Genomic DNA, 18,710 nt, shown 5'->3' with positions numbered 1-18,710 from the left:
TCCGGATTGGTCAGAGCAGCCTCGGCAGCATCCGTAGCTACGCGCAACTAGCAAACTGCATATTCATAACCGTCGACGGGAGAAGTACGTTGCTTCTTGCGTTGGCAACCAGCGTCCTCCGGAACAGCAGGCCTTCACGTTCAAAGACAGAGCGGAAAATAAGTTGGTAACATACGAGAGGTATCGCGGAAGGTTCAACGGTAATGGCTAGGCCCGTAATTACACTGTAAAAGACACGTAACAAAACTTTTATGAACTCTAGGGCCGAGCACCAGCTTTTATCAAAGAACTGAATATGAATAAAGATGACTACGACATGACTCACGCATTATTTATTTCTGTCCAGTAACTACTTTAATAGCCTTTTTAGACGTTGCGCATCAGTTGCACAAGCTGCACGCTGGCGCCTTTCTGTTGACTGTTCACAGCGAACAGTGCTTAGTTCTGTGGCCGCAGGCAATTGAAATGGAAACTGCTACGTGAAGCAGTCGTTGGGAAGAGAGTGAGAAGGGAGTGAGACGCGGTTATAGCCTATCCCCGATGTTAATCCATCTGTATATTGAGGAAGCAGTAAAGGAAACAAAAGAAAAATTTGGAGCAGGAATTAAAATCCATGGAGAAGAAATAAAAGCTTTGAGGTTCGCCGATGACACTGTAGTTCTGTCAGAGACAGCAAAGGACCTGGAAGAGCAGCTGAACGGATTGGAGTGTGTGTTGAAAGGAGGATATAAGATGAACATCAACAAAAGCAAAACGAGGATAAAGGAATGTAGTCGAATGAAGTCAGGTGATGCTGAAGGGATTAGATTAGGAAATGAAACACTTAAAGTAGTAGATGAGTTTTGCTATTTGGGGAGCAAAATAACTGATGATGGTCGAAGTAGAGAGGATATAAATTGTAGACTGGCAATGGCAAGGAAAGCGTTTCTGAAGAAGAGAAATTTGATAACATCGAGTATAGATTTAAGTGTCAGGAAGTCGTTTCTGAAAGTATTTGTATGGAGTGTAGCCATGTATGGAAGTGAAACATGGACGATAAATAGTTTGGACAAGAAGAGAATACAAGCTTTCGAAACGTGGTGCTACAGAAGAATGCTGAAGATTAGATGGGTAGATCACATAACTGATGAGGAGGTATTGAATAGAATTGGGGAGAAGAGAAATTTGTAGCACAACTTGACTAGAAGAAGGGATCGGTTGGTAGGTCTTGTTCTGAGGCATTAAGGGATCACCAATTTAGTATTGGAGGGCAGCGTGGAGGGTAAAAATCTAAGAGGGAGACCAAGAGATGAATACGCTAAGCAGATTCAGAAGCGTGTGGGTTGCAGTAGGTACTGGGAGATGAAGAAGCTGGCATGGAGAGCTGCATCAAACCAGTCTCAGGACTGAAGACCACAACAACAACAGCAACGTGGATAATGACACCACTGCCACGAGAAGCGACCCCGAGTACACAGTCTCACGCTGATAACAAGAATATGTAACTTCTTCATGCTCCATCTGAAGAGGAGCTTGTAAAGGGTGGGAAACAATTCAATGGAAATAAAAAAAAGGTTCCATACTTGACTGGTTACAGTTATCTGTATATACATTCTATTCTGTCATAGAAGTTGGAATTTGGTTCTGGAAATCATACAAGCTTTGTCACTTACCTCTTACAATGAAAGTGAGGGCCTAGCCATCATCATTGAATCTTTATTATACTTAACCTGCATCTCACATCCCACTAAGTTACTTCCCTCTTGAAGAACTGCGTTTTCTACAATATTCAATACGCACACGCTTAATTATATCAAAGATTTCACGTAAGACCGCACTGCAGGAAAGACCATTTTCAATGGAATATATGTGTTAACAACACCCACTCTTACTAAAAATTGATAAAAATTTCGTTGCAAACAGAAACCAACTTCATTCAGAAATTTTCCATTATTATTAATGTACAATACGATGTGTATCCTGTGGGTTCACCACAGAGCATTTGCGGTGCCTATTTTAAATAGCATAGTCCCAAAACACAATCATTCAGGGCAGAGTCTAAAACTTTCACCGTGATTTTTTACAACGTCAACGCGAAGGAAAGAAGTGAAACTTGCAATAATGAAAACGCGAAACTATCTTGGGCTAGATATGAAATATGTTATAGCAGAAGCAACCACATGATGAAGAAGCGAAGTTATTCAAAACGCGTAGTGCAGTAATAAAAGAACTTCTGCGGTTGAGAAAGGTTGGTATTTGTAGATCCTGTCGAAGTGCCGCAGTGGACACTGGACTCACAGTTAGGTGGACTGGTGTTCAGATCCCCGCCACCCATCCAGATTTACGTTTTCCTCGGTCTCCGTATACCATATTGCTTAAGGCAAATAGCGAGGTAGTCCCTTTGAAAATGACAAAGCCGAATTCCTCCCACATCCAAGTTTGGGCGCCGTCTTTAACTAACGAATCGTCGACGTAACCTGAACCAAAAACTTATCTCCATCCTTTCTCTGAGATTCAGAATTTGAATTAGTCGACCTGATAAGCTTTTTCCATGACTTCCTTCAATCACTTTACTTCTTCATCTGCACGACTACCTGCAACCTGCAGTCCACACTTAACTGTTTGCCGGAGGGTTAGTCGAACCACTTTCAAGGTATTTCTCTACTGTTCCACTCTTGAACAGCGCTCCGAGAAAAACGAAAATCTTTTCGTGCGAGCTATGATTTCTCTTATTTTATGACGATGATCATATCTCCCTGTGTAGGTGGGAGCCAACAGCATATTTCGGAGGAGGATGTTAGCAATTGAAATTTCGTGAAAGGATCTCGCAATAACGAAAAACATCTTTGTTTTAATTATTGCCATCTCAGCTCCCGTATCACATCTGTACACTCTCTCCCCTTGTTTCGGTATAGCACCAAAAGAACTGCCCTTCTTTGGACTTTTCCGATGTTCTCCGTCAAGTCTATCGGCTACGGATCCCATACAGCGCAGCAATACTCCGGGAGAGCAGGGACAAGCGTAGTGTGCAGTCTCTTCAGTACATTTATCGCATCTTCTAAGTGTTCTGCCAGTAAAACGCAGTCTCTGGTTCGCCTTCCCATGCAACATTTTTTGTGAATTCGTTAAGGTTTAAGTCGTTCGTAATCTCAATTGCTAGATATTTAGTTGAATCGACAACCTTTAAATTTGTGTGATTTATCATGTAACCGAAATTTAATGGAGCCCCTATGATACTTACGTGGAGATTCTCATACTTTTTATTATTCAGGTCAGTTGTTACTTTTTGCACCTGGCAGATATCTGTTGTAAGTCATTTTGTAATACGTATTGATTTTCTGACGACTTTCGCAACTGGAAACGACAGCATCATCTGCAAATTATCTGATAGGGCTGTTCACATTGTCTCGTAAATAATTAAGAACAGCAGAGGGCCTATAACACTTCTTTGGGGAACAGTAGCTATCTTTTCCGTTTCGCTCTATGATTTACCGTCAGTTACTACCATTACCTTCCTGACAGGGAATCACAAGTCCAGTGTCGCAACTGCGATTATTTTAGACAGGCACGTAGTTTGAGTGGAAAACGCTTAAGAGGAGCGGTATTAAAAGCCTTCTAGATATCCTTAGATATGGAATCAGCTTGAAGTCCCATGTCGATGTACTGATTACTTCGTGTGAATATACAGCCAATTGCTTCACAAGAACAATATTTTCGGAATCCGCGCTGGTTGCATGTCAACAGATCGTTTCCTTCGACGTATTTTCATTAAGTTCGGCCACAGTATACATTCCAAAATGCTGCTGCAAATTGACGTCGGTGATATCGGTTTATAGTTCAGTGGCCGGCCAGGGTGGCCTTGCGGTTCTAGGCGCTACAGTCTGGAACCGCGCGACCGCTACGGTCGCAGGTTCGAATCCTGCCACGGGCATGGATGTGTGTGACGTCCTTAGGTTAGTTAGGTTTAAGTAGTTCTAAGTTCTAGGGGACTGATGACCTCAGAAGTTAAGTCCCCTAGTGCTCAGAGCCATTTGAACCATATAGTTCAGTGGGTTACTTCTGTTTCCTTTCTTGTGATTGGTGTGACCTGTGCAACTCAGCTCTACGCCGAGATGGCGTACACTTATACGGATACTTAGCCGTATCCAGTCGAGTTAGCCCAACGCCTGTAGTAACGTAGATGTCGACGGAACGCTGAATTCTAATCTAGCTTCATTTGATCTCTACTGAACTGAATCATGGTTAGGAACAATGTCGTAAAAGATTCACAACACACGTTTAGTGGATCATGAGCCTGTTGGTAGCAGATGAGTGAATTGTTTCCCGCGTCTGTTACTGAAACAATGATTTTCAACAACTGAAGAAGCACTGTAGCCTGATAAAGAGCACGGAATGGGGTCACACTCACGTGGGCTGTGATGGCAGTAGGTCGCGGTCTGGAGCGAGTGCCGTGTCCCTCAGGTGCGTGCGGTCGCGCGAGCTGACACGGGCCCAGCTCCCAGCACGTAACCCAACCTCCCACGTGGCTTCCGCCGACAACACTGCGGCTGGGTTCAGCCTCTGCCTGCTCGCTGGAGGCGGCCACGGCTGGCGCCCTCGACGCCAGCGCCGCGGCGCGGCGGCCGCACGCACTCGCGGAGGGACCAGACGCGTTGCATCCTTCCAAACGACTTCTTTATCGCAGTCCAGCGAACGCTCTCGGATTTTAAATTTCCTCTGTTCTTCACTCATCAAACAGATTCGCACATTAGGGAAGTGTTCGCTCCCTTCATGTTTTTTTGTCTCGTTCTGCCGAGCAGCGACAAAGGATTCAGTTTAAAGAAAGCAAATCATAGCTTGTCCATAGGCTATGACTGTGACACAGCGAATCAATTGGAAAATGATACTCTTTATGCTTTCTCGCGTTTATCAATGGAAAATCAATAACAATATACCGAAATCTGTTTCTACGTCAAAAATTCCCAAACATAACTTCGGTGAGGTTCATAATGTTTTTGTTCTTTCATTTCATACTTCGTTGCACTTCTTCTTTTCTGTAATGTTAACATTTTGACTGCCCAAAATTATTTAAAATTTAGAAATTTTGTTTAGAGTAGCGTATTGTTTGAACTTTTTATTCGACCTGGTTTGTATCATTAAGATGCTTAGGGAATGGTTCAAATGGCTCTGAGCACTATGGGACTTAACAGCTGAGGTAATCAGTCCCCTAGGCTTAGAACAACTTAAACCTAAGCACGTCACACACATCCATGCCCGAGGCAGGATTCGAACCTGCGGCCGTAGCAGCAGCGCGTTTCCGGACTGAAGCGCCTAGAACCGCTCGGTCACAACGGCCGGCGCTTAGGGAATTGGAAAGAAGTGTGATTTTAGGCTATTTTAGAAGGCTAGGTTAGATATTTGGACGAAACACATCATAATTGTGCACACTTTCGTTTTCGTATGTAAGTTAGTTAATTAGTTAATTACATGTCCAATAGATCATCTGAACGATTCTTTTGTCGCAATGATGTGGAACGAGTCAGTTTACAGGGCATGCATACACGATTAGTGTCAACATCAATGAACACGTTACCACTTCATTCTTACTCATAAAATTACACTTAAAATGTTAGTAAAACAGTATGCAAGAATTGTTTTCAGCCATAATGGCTATGTTTGTGAACCGTGACTGTGTGGGATAATTATTTATTACAAGTTTCTGCTACCAGTCACTTTTTATTTTATGCTTAATCTAACATAATGCAACGCGTTTCGAACATGTTTTGTTCATCTTCAAGCGTTTATACATACATACATACATAGAGAAATGTTACTTAAAAATAAACAGTCTTAAACTAGATTAATCTAGAACACTTTGTCCATTGTTTTTACTGTAGCTGCTGGTGTGGCATTTGGGGGAAGGAGGGGGGCAGTGTATGGCTAGAAAGATGATGGCTGAAGATGAACAAAACATGTTCGAAACGCGTTCAATTCGGTTAGATTAAGCATAATGACTTTTCTGGAGACTAGAAATCTACTCTGTAGGAATCAGCATGGGTTTCGAAAAAGACGGTCGTGTGAAACCCAGCTCGCGCTATTCGTCCACGAGACTCAGAGGACCATAGACACGGGTTCACAGGTGGATGCCGTGTTTCTTGACTTCCGCAAGGCGTTCGACACAGTTCCCCACAGTCGTTTAATGAACAAAGTAAGAGCATATGGACTATCAGACCAATTGTGTGATTGGATTGAGGAGTTCCTAGATAACAGAACGCAGCATGTCATTCTCAATGGAGAGAAGTCTTTCGAAGTAAGAGTGATTTCAGGTGTGCCGCAGGGGAGTGTCATAGGACCGTTGCTATTCACAATATACATAAATGACCTTGTGGATGACATCGGAAGTTCACTGAGGCTTTTTGCAGATGATGCTGTGGTGTATCGAGAGGTTGTAACAATGGAAAATTGCACTGAAATGCAGGAGGATCTGCAACGAATTGACGCATGGTGCAGGGAATGGCAATTGAATCTCAATGTAGACAAGTGTAATGTGCTGCGAATACATAGAAAGATAGATCCCTTATCATTTAGCTACAAAATAACAGGTCAGCAACTGGAAGCAGTTAATTCCATAAATTATCTGGGAGTACGCATTAGGAGTGATTTAAAATGGAATAATCATGTAAAGTTGATCGTCGGTAAAGCAGATGCCAGACTGAGATTAATTGGAAGAATCCTAAGGAAATGCAATCCGAAAACAAAGGAAGTAGGTTACAGTACGCTTGTTCGCCCACTGCTTGAATACTGCTCAGCAGTGTGGGATCCGTACCAGATAGGGTTGATAGAAGAGATAGAGAAGATCCAACGGAGAGCAGCGCGCTTCGTTACAGGATCATTTAGTAATCGCGAAAGCGTTACGGAGATGATAGATAAACTCCAGTGGAAGACTCTGCAGGAGAGACGCTCAGTAGCTCGGTACGGGCTTTTGTTAAAGTTTCGAGAACATACCTTCACCGAAGAGTCAAGCAGTATATTGCACCCTCCTACGTATATCTCGCGAAGAAACCATGAGGATAAAATCAGAGAGATTAGAGCCCACACAGAAGCATACCGAGAATCCTTCTTTCCACGAACAATACGAGACTGGAATAGAAGGGAGAACCGATAGAGATACTTAGGGTACCCTCCGCCACACACCGTCAGGTGGCTTGCGGAGTATGGATGTAGATGCAGATGTAGATGTAGATAAAATAAAAAGTGACTGGTAGCAGAAACTTGAAATAAATAATTAAGAATGCAAGAAACTGAGAAAGAAATGGATCACATAAGAAATTATTTTAAAAAGGATGATAAAATGCAAGAGTAGACTGCCGTTGCAAATACAGGATACCAATGATACCATAAACACAAAACAGTACCATAAACAGAAAAATACCTTGAAAATGACGGCAAACTAATTGCATGGAGATTGGTCAGAACCAAAAGGAAAAGTGATAATGGAATTGGAAACACAGAGACGGTAAAGGAATTAAGCTGGATTCCCACGGGTCGTGAACACGGATGTCTACGGTACTTTCACACTCGCTGTGATGCAGTGTATGGAGTGACCCCACCAGTCCTGTGTCGTGGGCTGTTCACATGGATTGAAGTGGCAACAAAGGCGTGATTCAGCTGATAGCGCGAAACTGGCCATGCAAAAGTTCCTCACTGGGAGTTGTTCTGTGGTGAGTTCGGTTTCTGCTGCTGTTTTGGCACAGACGATGAATCGGTTGAAGGAATCGCAAGAAAGATGGAGGAAAAGACGATGGTGGGTCAGGAAGTTGATACTTTAAAGAATATCAGGGGCACACAGTTTGATTGACATCGAGCTAAGACATCATTACCCTGAAGACTTCAAAAACTTATTACTAATGTCTCAAGCTCAGTTTGACTATCTTTTGGAACGCTCTTCACCACTGATTTCGAAGTCAGATACCAATATGAGGGAAGCAGTAAATGCAAAAATTAAAAGTCAAGGAACTTTATTCTGTTTAGCCACTGCAGACTCTTTTAAAAATTTGAAATATTTATTCTGTGTTCCAGAAAATACAATTAGTAAATCTGTACAGGAAAGTTCGAAGTGGTCCACAACGTACTTATGGAATTCATACCGGTACTTGCAGTAATATTTACTACACAGCTTTTTCAAAAAATGGTTCAAATGGCCCTGAGCACTATGGGACTTAACTTCTGAGGTCATTAGTCCCCTAGAACTTAGAACTACTTAAACCTAACTAATCTAAGGACATCACGCCACACACATCCATCCCCGAGGCAGGATTCGAACCTGCGACCGTAGCGCTCGCGTGGTTCCAAACTGTAGCGCCTAGAACCGCTCGGCCACTCTGGCCGGCACAGCTTTTTCATTTGGCTTTATTTATATTATTTTGTTTGTATTTTCAACATAATGCGTTCTAGGTCCAAGCATTTAAAGAGTAGAAAGAAATAATAACATGAAAATGGTCGAGCAGCACAATAATATGAATCGTTGAAATTGTTGCTAGTTATCAAATGGAAAGTAATCTTTTGATTATTAAAAATAAGATCGACCTATAGACTTGTAAATAAATACTCACCTGAAAAATCGTAACTCATATTTAATTCTTTCTCTCTTGGTAGTTAAAAATGTTGTATTTGTGGGGTTCCACAATCTAAAGATGTTTAATTAACGTAGTAGGCTGTAATGTGATTTGTATTTAATCGTGCGATTAAATAAAAATCACATAACAGCCTACTACGGACCATGTTTACGTTTATTAATCACTCAGTAGTGTTGACTAGCTGGAGGGAGATGGGGGTAGTCACACTGAATTTGTTATTTGCGACGTAATTGACTCTTGAAGCTCCGTAACGATTGGAGGTCCAATACTGCTTAGCACTGGTACAGCATACAGTACGTGCCGAAATAGCCATAGGAGCCTTCTTGCTTAATTGCAACAGCGCGATTTGAAATGGCTAGTAATTTGTCAATCGCACATGAAAAAAAAGTCGATTAGGAGATCTGTAAAAAAATTTGCTGATTTTTTATGATGAAGGCTGCGATGGAGTTGAAGGCATTTTTCGTTTTAGTTCTGCCATGGACGTCTCAGTTTCATCTGAGATATATGATGTGTCAAGATCGCCAACAGCACGTGAACCTACAGATGGGGACTCGTGACTTCTCCAGTTGTGGTTATTCATTTGGGTTTATTAGTGACACCTCAAAACACTAATTCTGTTTCAGGCGCCGGCAACATCAGACGAATGGAAAAAATATAGAGGATGGGTTTAGAGAGCGATGGAACTTTCCAGGCTGTGCAGGAGCTTTGGATGGAAAAAACACATTGTTATTCGTGCTCCTCCTACTACTGGATCCGTTTATTACGATTACTGTCCCACTATTGTATTACTAGCTTTAGCTGATTCCGATAATTATTTCCTGTATGTTGATGTAGGGGCTGAAGGAAGAAGTTGTGTTGGAAGTACATTTCAATACAGCTCATTGTACAACGCTTTTGAAACAAATTCCCTTGCAATGGCATCTGATTTTTTTGTTGTAGGGAATGATGCGTTTCCGACAAAAACGTTTTTAACGAAACCATACAGTCTGCGTAACGTGGCTGGGCAACTACAACTATCGAATTTAAAGGGCTTGAAGAATTGTAAAAATACTTTTGGGCATGCTTTTGAGCAAATTCAGAGTGTTTAAAAGAGCAATATCTTTCAAAATACAGTCGGTGGACAAAGTAGTATGAGCCTGCTGCTCACTGCACAATAGGCTGCGGAAAACAAATCCCGCCTTCTTCTATCGAGGTTTTGTTGACTTCGAGGATGAAAACCATCGTATTTTCCCTGGATTTTGGCGTCAAGAACAAATTACTGGCCTACAGAACCTTCTGCAAACTGTTCACAGACATCCACGTCGATAGGCTCAACAAATTCGGGATAGATACTGTGATTATTTTAATAATAAAGGTGCTGTGCCCTGCCAAAGTGTACAGCTCACTGACGTTGCAAATAGAGAACTGTAAAGCACTTCAGTCTCGACATTGTGCTCAGTAAATTTGTAGGAGGTCAACTTCAATTTGCATGCGCTTCAGAGTAAATGCATTGTTACATATATTTTATCGAATGCTGAAGATTAGATGGGTAGATCACATAACTAATGAGGAGATATTGAATAGAATTGGGGAGAAGAGGAGCTTGTGGCACAACTTGACTAGAAGAAGGGATCGGTTGGTAGGACATGTTCTGAGACATCGAGGGATCACCAATTTAGTATTGGAGGGCAGCGTGGAGGGTAAAAATCGTAGACGGAGACCAAGAGACGAATACACTAAGCAGATTCAGAAGGATGTGGGCTGCAGTAGGTACTGGGAGATGAAGAAGCTTGCACAGGATAGAGTAGCATGGAGAGCTGCATCAAACCAGTCTCAGGACTGAAGACCACAACAACAACATGAATGTAATGTTTATAGTGCCAAATATCGCCGTATTAAAGGTAGGTGGTACAGTTTCTCTAATATACCTGCTATTTTGTGTAGTCATTACGAAAATTGTTGTAATAATGTAAATGTAAGAAACAATTTTGAAAACATAAAAAAATGAAAACATAAACTTCTGTTTCGTTTACGACATTTGATAGAATAGGTCGTTGCTGAACGGAGGGGCGAATGAAAGAATTCATCTCCTCAAACCAGACGATTTTTGGTTTATAAACATCGTCAGCGTCAGTTTCAGACCGTTCGCTTTTGGCTTTTTTTTCATTTCTTGACAATACGACCTCCTCAAGTTTTTAAATTTTTTACTTCTTTGGGTCCGATCTTGGACTGTGGAGCGCATCACTAACTCTTTCGGCAGCTCCCATTATGATATCTCGATTCCTGTACTTTTTGTTACTTACATCATACAAGACTTGCTCAACAGCGTACAGTTCCAGAACTCGTAAAGTTTCACTGTCTTGCAGCTAGATCACATGAGTTTTCTACATCTACATTTTCGTTACTCTGCAATTCACACTTAAGTGCCTGGCAGAGGGTTCATCGAACTATTTTCATACTACTTCTCTACCATTCCACTCTCGAATGGCGCGTGGGAAAAAGGAACACGTACATCTTTCCATTCGAGCTCTGATTTCTCTTATTTTATTATGATGATTATCACTCGCTATGTAGGTGGGTGTCAACAAAATATTTTCACATTCGGAAGAGAAAGTTGGGGATTGAAATTTCGTAAATAGATCTCGCCGCAAAGGAAACCGCCTTTGTTTCAGTGACTGCCACCCCAACTCGCGTATCATATCAGTGACACTCTCACCCCCATTGCGCGATAACACGAAACGAGCTGCCCTTCTTTGCACTTTGTCGATGTCCTCCGTCAAGCCTACCTGGTAAGGATCCCATATTGCGCAGCAATATTCCAGCAGAGGACGGACAAGTGTAATGTAGGCTGTCTCTTTAGTGGGTTTGTCGCATCTTCTAAGTGTTCTGCCAACAAAGCGCAGTCTTTGTTTCGCCTTCCCTACAATATTATCTATGTCGTCTTTTCCAATTTAAGTTGCTCGTAATTGTAATTCCTAGGTATTTAGTCGAATTGACAGCCCTTAGATTTGTGCTATTTATCGTATTTCCAAAATTTATCGGATTTCTTTTAGTACCCGTGTGGATGACCTCGCACTTTTCTTTGTTTAGTGCCAATTGCCACTTTTCGTACCATACAGAAATTCTCTCTAGATCATTTCGTAATTGGAATTGATCGTCTGATGATTTTACTAGACGGTAAATTACAGCGTCATCTGCAAACAATCTAAGGGGCCTGCTCAGGTTATCACCTAGATCATTTATGTAAATCAGGAACAGCAGAGGGCCTATGACACTAACTTGCGGAACGCCAGATATCAATTCTGTTCTACTCGATGATTTACCGTCTCTCACTACGAACTGTGACCTCTCTGAGAGGGAATCACGAATCCAGTCACACAATTGAGACTATACTCCACATGCACGCAATTTGATTAATAGTCGCTTGTGGGGAACGGTATCAAAAACCTTCCGGAAATCTAGGAATATGGAATCGATCTGAGATCCCCTGTCGACAGCACTCATTACTTCATGGGAACAAAGAGATAGCTGTGTTGCACAAGAACGATATTTTCTGAATCCGTGTTGGTTATGTATCAATATGTCATTTTCTTCAAGGTGATTCATAATGTTCGAGTACAGTATATGCTCCAAAATGCTACTGCAAATTGAGGTTAGTGATACGGGTCTGTAATTCAATTGGTTACTCCTATTTCCTTACTTGAATGTTGGTGTGACCTGTGCTGCTTTCCAGTCTTTAGGAACAGACCTTTCGTCAAGTGAGCGGTTGTATATGATTGCTAAGAAAGGCGCTATTGTGTCTGCATACTCTGAAAGGAACCTGGTTGGTATACCATCTGGACCGGAAGACTTGCCTTTCTTACGTGATTTGAGCTGTTTCGCAACACCTAAGATATCTACTTTTACGTCACTCATGCTGACAGCTGTTTTAAGGGCACTAGTCGTCATCTTGTTGTTCATAGCACAAAGTGTTGTAATATGATGGAACCATAGAAGAGGCAAAGTCACGACTGAAAGTCAAACACTTTTGATTCGAAGAGTGAGCCTTCACGCGAGCCTGTGACCTCAGGGTCAAATTGACGGCCCTTCGTTGACACGGGTAGCGTACACGACAGTAGGCATCACGCTAGCGTTTCACGTACCGTGGGTACCCACTTTCTGATGCCAGAATTTCGACAAAGAGTGAAACGAAGAAACTAAGATGGCCTTCAGTACAGTCGTGGGAAGTTAACTCCAAATCGACGAAAAAGAAATAAGGTTGTTGTGTGGAAGAACTACAAGGTTCTCTAAATTAATAGGGATGAGCGTAGTGAATTAGAAGAGGAGGAGGATGTAAGAGGGATGGAAATGGCTGAAATAACACAAAAAGCAGAAACTGAGAAAGCCGTAGCACATTTCACAGAAAGAAAGACAATGGGCAGTGATAAAATACCATATGAAGTACTGAAATTTCTAAGAGAAGGTGTAATAAAGAGGCTTACATTGCTCATAAACGAAATAAGCAGTGTAGGAAAATCTTCATATGATTTTCGTATGACAATCACAGCTCCTTACCAAGGAAGAGAAGTGGAAAGAAGTGTAAGGCTTACAGAATAAACATTTTTGTATCTCGTACTGCAAAAACAATTGCTAGTATAGTATCAGGGAGCATGGAAAACGAGATAATGAATAACTTACCAGAGGATCAAATTTTATTCAGCAAAACTAGCGTAATCGGAAGCTTCATAGGTTGTGTGAACATGTTAATGGCAAGAATGATGGCAGTCAGTAGGAAGATGTAAGTACGTGTCATAGACTGAGAAGATCGAGTGAAATGGAGGAGAATTTTTAAAATAATGAGGTAAAGAGGCCACCTGATCACAAGTATCCAGATAGCTATTAGTGGAGATTAATATGCGGAGCGTCCATCCTTCTCCTTTATGACAGCTTGAACTCCATTGGGGACTCTTTCAGTAAGGTGTCTGACTACCTGTGGAGGAATTGAAGTCCATTCTTCGTCCACAGCCAACAGCAGTTAAGTCAGTGATGTTGTATGTTGGGTTATGAAGCGAAATCGACGTTTTAACTCATCCCAAAGGTGTTCCATTGCGTTCAGGTCGGGACTTTGGGATTGCCAATCCATTTCAGGAATGTTATTGTCCACAGATCATTGCCTAACAGATGTTCTTTAAGGCCAAGTGCATTGTCAATCCCATACAAACAATTATCATCTGCGAACTGTTTATCCAAGCTGTACACACCACTGTAAAATTCATTCACACCCATCTACATTTAACGTTTTCTTAAGCACAATAATGGGACCATACCCTAACCACAAAAATCACCCCTGTACCGTAACACAACTTCCCCCATACTTCACTGTTGTGACAACGCTTGACGGCAGGTAACGTTCTCCACGAATCCGCCAAAACCAAACCGTTCCATCGAATTGTCACATGGTGTATCGTGATTCAGTGATTCATCGCTCCAAATCATTTTTTTCTAGTCATTTGCAGTCCAGTGGCGTAGCTCTTTATACCACCTCAAGCATCGTTTAGCATTGTACCCCATTCTGTTTAACTCCCTACCCATAGACACTGGGGCAGCTGGACTGCTGGCAGCACTTTGGAACTCACGAGCGATTCCTTCTGCCGCTTTCATGCATTTTTTGATTTTTTACAAAATTTTGTTACTTAATTTATGTTTCCCGTATTCTAAATTCAAATGGCTCTGAGCACTATGGGACTTAACATCTATGATCATCAGTCCCCTAGAACTTAGAACTACGTAAACCTAACTAACCTAAGGACATCACACAACACCCAGTCATCACGATGCAGAGTCCCGTATTCTACATAGCTACTATATACACTGTAAGGTAAATCTGTTCGTCAACCCGAAGGTTTATTTTAACACCACAGCGCTGTACTAGGCGAGATTCTATCGGGGTTGGTATGCCATTCCATCCCTCCAGCATCTGATCTGACGTACCTAGCCAATTGTAGGGGATGTACAGTGAAATGTGGGCACCGAATCATGATGCAACTCAGAATTTTTCACATTAATAAACTTAACCACATATGGTAGAAAAGATAAGCAACAGATGAAAATCCTAGTACTGATCGTTTATCGAACCCGAGACATTTCGATTCGTAGTCTATCATTTAGCCAACTGTGGTCAAAGTAGTAGTGAAATACTATTATTTCATTTAACACTGTTCTATACTTCCGATACCCACACACATATTCCTTATGACACTAGGAAATTATCGGTCTCTCTGTATTAGTATTGAAGTCACAGGTATCGAAATAAAACAGTCGACCATATGTACAGACTGAAGTGACAAACGAAAATTTGTACCAAGGCTGGAATTCGAACCCGGATCTCCTGCTAAATAGGTAGATGCGCTAACTACACACATGCTTATAAATTAAGGATAACTGCAGAATGTGGTGCCACACAACGTGGCACTACACAAAACTGGCGCTAATAGCATAGACACATAGGGAACACACACGACACAGATCTGTAAGTCCACGGTATTGGTGATAAGTTGAGAAAAACGTCCCGAAACACATGTGCTACAAAACGCCACTGTTTCCTGCGCATGTACCACGACATCAATATCGGAAATGATCACCATGCACACGCACATGGGCCGCAGAAAGGGTTGGCATACTCTGGATCAGGTGGTCGAGCAGCTGCTGGGGTATAGCCTCCCATTCTTGCACCAGTGCCTGTCGGAGCTCCTGAAGTATCCGAGGGATTGCAGACGTGCAGCGATACCTCGACCGAGAGCATGCCAGACGTGTTCGATGGGGTTTAGGTCTGGAGAACAGGCAGGCCACTCCATTCGCCTGATATCTTCTGTTTCAAGGTACTCCTCCACAATGGCTGCTTGTTGGGGCCGTGCGTTATCATACATCAGGAGGAAGGTGGGACCAACTGCACCCCTGAAAAGGCGAACATACTGGTGCAAAATGACGTCCTGATACGCCTGACCTGTTACAGTTTCTCTGTCAGAGACATGCAGGGCTATACGTGCACCAATCATAATCCCACCCCACACCATCAAACCCCGACCTCCTTCAAGGACCCTTTCAAGGACATTAAGGGGTTGGTATCTGGTTCCTGGTTCACGCCAGATGAAAACCCGGTGAGAATCGCTGTTCAGACTATACCTGGACTCGTCCGTGGACATAACCTGGGACCACTGTTCCAATGACCAGGCTTTACGGGCTCTCCTGTGACCAGGGGTCAGTGGAATGCACCTTGCAGGTCTCCGGACGAATAAACCATGTCTGTTCAGTCGTCTGTAGACTGTGTGTATGGAGACAACTGTTCTAGTGGCTGCGGTTAGGTCCCAAGAAGGCTACCTGCAGTACTCCGTGGCCGTCTGTGGGCACTGATGGTGAGATATCGGTCTTCCTGTGGTGTTGTACACTGTGGACGTCCCGTACTGTAGCGCCTGGACACGTTTCCTGTCTGCTGGAATCGTTGCCATAATCTTGAGATCACACTTCGTGGCACACGGAGGGCCCGTGCTACGACCTACTGTATTTGACAAGCCTCTGGTTCAAATGGTTCAATTGGCTCCGAGCACTATGCGATTTAGCTTCTGAGCTCATCAGTCGCCTAGAACTTAGAACTAATTAAACCTAACTAACCTAAGGACATCACACACATCCATGCCCGAGGCAGGATTCGAACCTGCGACCGTAGCGGTCGCTCGGTTCCAGACTGCAGCGCCTAGAACCGCACGGCCACTCCGGCCGGCCGACCAGCCTCTAGTCGCCCTAGTATTCTACCCCTCATAACGTCATCAATATGTGTTCTTTGAGCCATTTTCAACACACAGTCACCATTAGCACGTCTGAAAATGTCTGCACACTTACTCGGTGCACCGTACTCTGACATGCACCAACACACCTCTGGGTATGTGGACTGCTGCCAGTGCCACCATGCGACGATCGCAGGTCAAACGCACCGTATGGTCATACCCCGAAGTGATTTAAACCCGCAAACCGCCCAACAGAGAGTTGTTTCGCCATGTATCAGCATTATCCTTAATTTATGAGGATGAGTGTACTAAGGCACCCTGGTACAGTGGCTCTGCACAGTTGCATGGGTTACTCTAGCATGTCTCCCTCCTTAATAAAAATTCCCATTCACGCCTCAGTTCACTTGGTATTTCCCCTAAACTCGAACATCATTGCAGAAGCACTACATCTGTACTTGAATAGCATCTCAGCATCGAATGAAACGGGAGATCCTGCATGCAACCCAGGCACACGTGCTTTAAGCTAATGAAACTACATGGTTCTAGAGACTTTTCCAAGTCTAAAACACCTATAATGTATATAGCAGGCTGAAGCGACGAGTGGGGTGAGGCGTGAATGGGAATTTGGACTGAGGAGGGAGGCATGCTGGGGTAGTCCCTGTAGCTGTGCAAAACCACTCTGCAAGGGTGGCATAGTTGTCAGCACATTTTCCTTGGAAGCAGGAGACCTGGGTTCAGATCGCGGACTTGGTGCAAATTTTCATTCGTCGTTTCAGTCTGCATATGTACATCATAGACGTCTAAGACTTGAAAAGGTCTTTGGGACCATGTAGCTTCATTTGATTTAAAAACACTTGATGCTTACTCATGCCAGCAATATCTGAACGTCACCACTGCTGTGCATGTGTGTCTAATTCCTTTATTCACGACTCTTAAATATTCAGTTAATTTAACACATACCTGTTTTTAGCAGTCCGAGAAGGCAGCAGTCGATGCTTATTCGACACTGGAGTCGCGTTTACAGTATTATGCGGAATACTGGAACCAGCTCCAACATGTAACGGCGGTATGTGGACCAAGGTGTCGAACAGCTTGCGCGAGGTCAGTGTGTCGGTTTGTTGGCATCCGTAAACAGGTTCCCGCGGCCGTGAACAGCTACTAACACGTCCGGCAGCAGTAGCAACGAAGCTGACGACGAGCTCCTAATTGTCTTCTCGTTGTTGGCCAACGCCGAAAAGCCGTGGCTGAGCTTGCAAACTTACGAGCGAAAGTGCCATTAATTACCTGGCTAATCTGAGTGTAAAGCCGATATACGATGGTGGTAAAATCTGGTAAATTACCATGAAAGAATGGAACATTTTTGTTGTGCCTACATGGCTAGTAAGCTTCATTATTGCAAAGATCATACAAAAATTCCAACAATGTATAGCACACAGTTCATTGTTGACAACCGATTGAATTTGTCAGTGTGTTCACTGCTCTTGAAAAATGGAGAAAACCGAGTTTCGTGCCGTTATTAAACATTTTCAGTTGAAGGGTTGGACTGCTGCACAAATGAAAACAGATTTGGATGAAGTTTTAAACGTGGTTGGACGAGCACCGAAGACGAAACGCGCTCCAGTCGACCAGTTGAGGTCAACACAAAGGAAATCATTGACAAAATCCATGACATGGTAATGCAAGACTGTCGAATAAAAAATCGTAAGATGGCTGAGACTGTAGGCATCTGAAATGAGCGAGTGCATAATATCCTGCACGGAGAATTGGCTATGAATAAGCTGTGTGCGAGATGGATACCATGATTGCTCACTGTCGACCAAAAGCGCATCCGGCACAACATCTCAACACAATGTCTGGCGACGTATAATCGCAATCCACAAGACTTTCTACCCCGATTTGTGACGGTTGATAAAACGTGGATGCATCATTACACACCAGAGACAAAACGGCAGTCAGAACAGTGGGCGATGGCTGGTGAAAATGCACTTAAGATGGCGAACAGTGTTGGCCACTGTCTTTTTTTTTGTTTTTGGAGGGGATTCCCAAGGGATAATCCTCATAGATTACTTGGAAGAGGGCAGACCCATAGCTTGGCCCTATTATGCTTCATCTTTGGATCGTTTGAAACATGCGTTGGCTGAAAAAAAGAGCAAGTTGGTACGCGAAAAAGTGGTCTTTCAACAGGATAATGTACCATCCCACACATCAGCGATGGCAATGGCGATAGTGCATAACTGGACTTTAAACTGGTTCCTCATCCATCCTATTCACCAGACTTGTTCGTGTTCCCTAACTTTTATACATCAACACCTGCGAGCACTTTTTCGGTATATGTGTTTCACAGGAGAATGAACAAATGCTCATAGCCCTTAAGATA

At 43.0% G+C, this 18,710-nt stretch overlaps 1 protein-coding gene across 1 annotated transcript in view; it reads right to left on the bottom strand.

Annotated features, from left to right (window-relative positions):
• LOC126415893 (progestin and adipoQ receptor family member 3-like) overlaps positions 1 to 4,506 on the bottom strand; it is a 193,956-nt gene extending 189,450 nt beyond the window's left edge. Inside the window, exon 1 of the mRNA XM_050083464.1 lies at positions 4,388 to 4,506. The gene's annotated coding sequence lies outside the window, so the exon portion shown is untranslated. The remainder of the gene's footprint in view (positions 1 to 4,387) is intronic.
• Between the last annotated feature and the right edge of the window lie 14,204 nt (positions 4,507 to 18,710).

Source organism: Schistocerca serialis, chromosome 1 (assembly GCF_023864345.2).
Source record: "Schistocerca serialis cubense isolate TAMUIC-IGC-003099 chromosome 1, iqSchSeri2.2, whole genome shotgun sequence".
Taxonomy (NCBI): domain Eukaryota; kingdom Metazoa; phylum Arthropoda; class Insecta; order Orthoptera; family Acrididae; genus Schistocerca; species Schistocerca serialis.
This window is presented reverse-complemented; position numbering and strand designations above follow the sequence as displayed.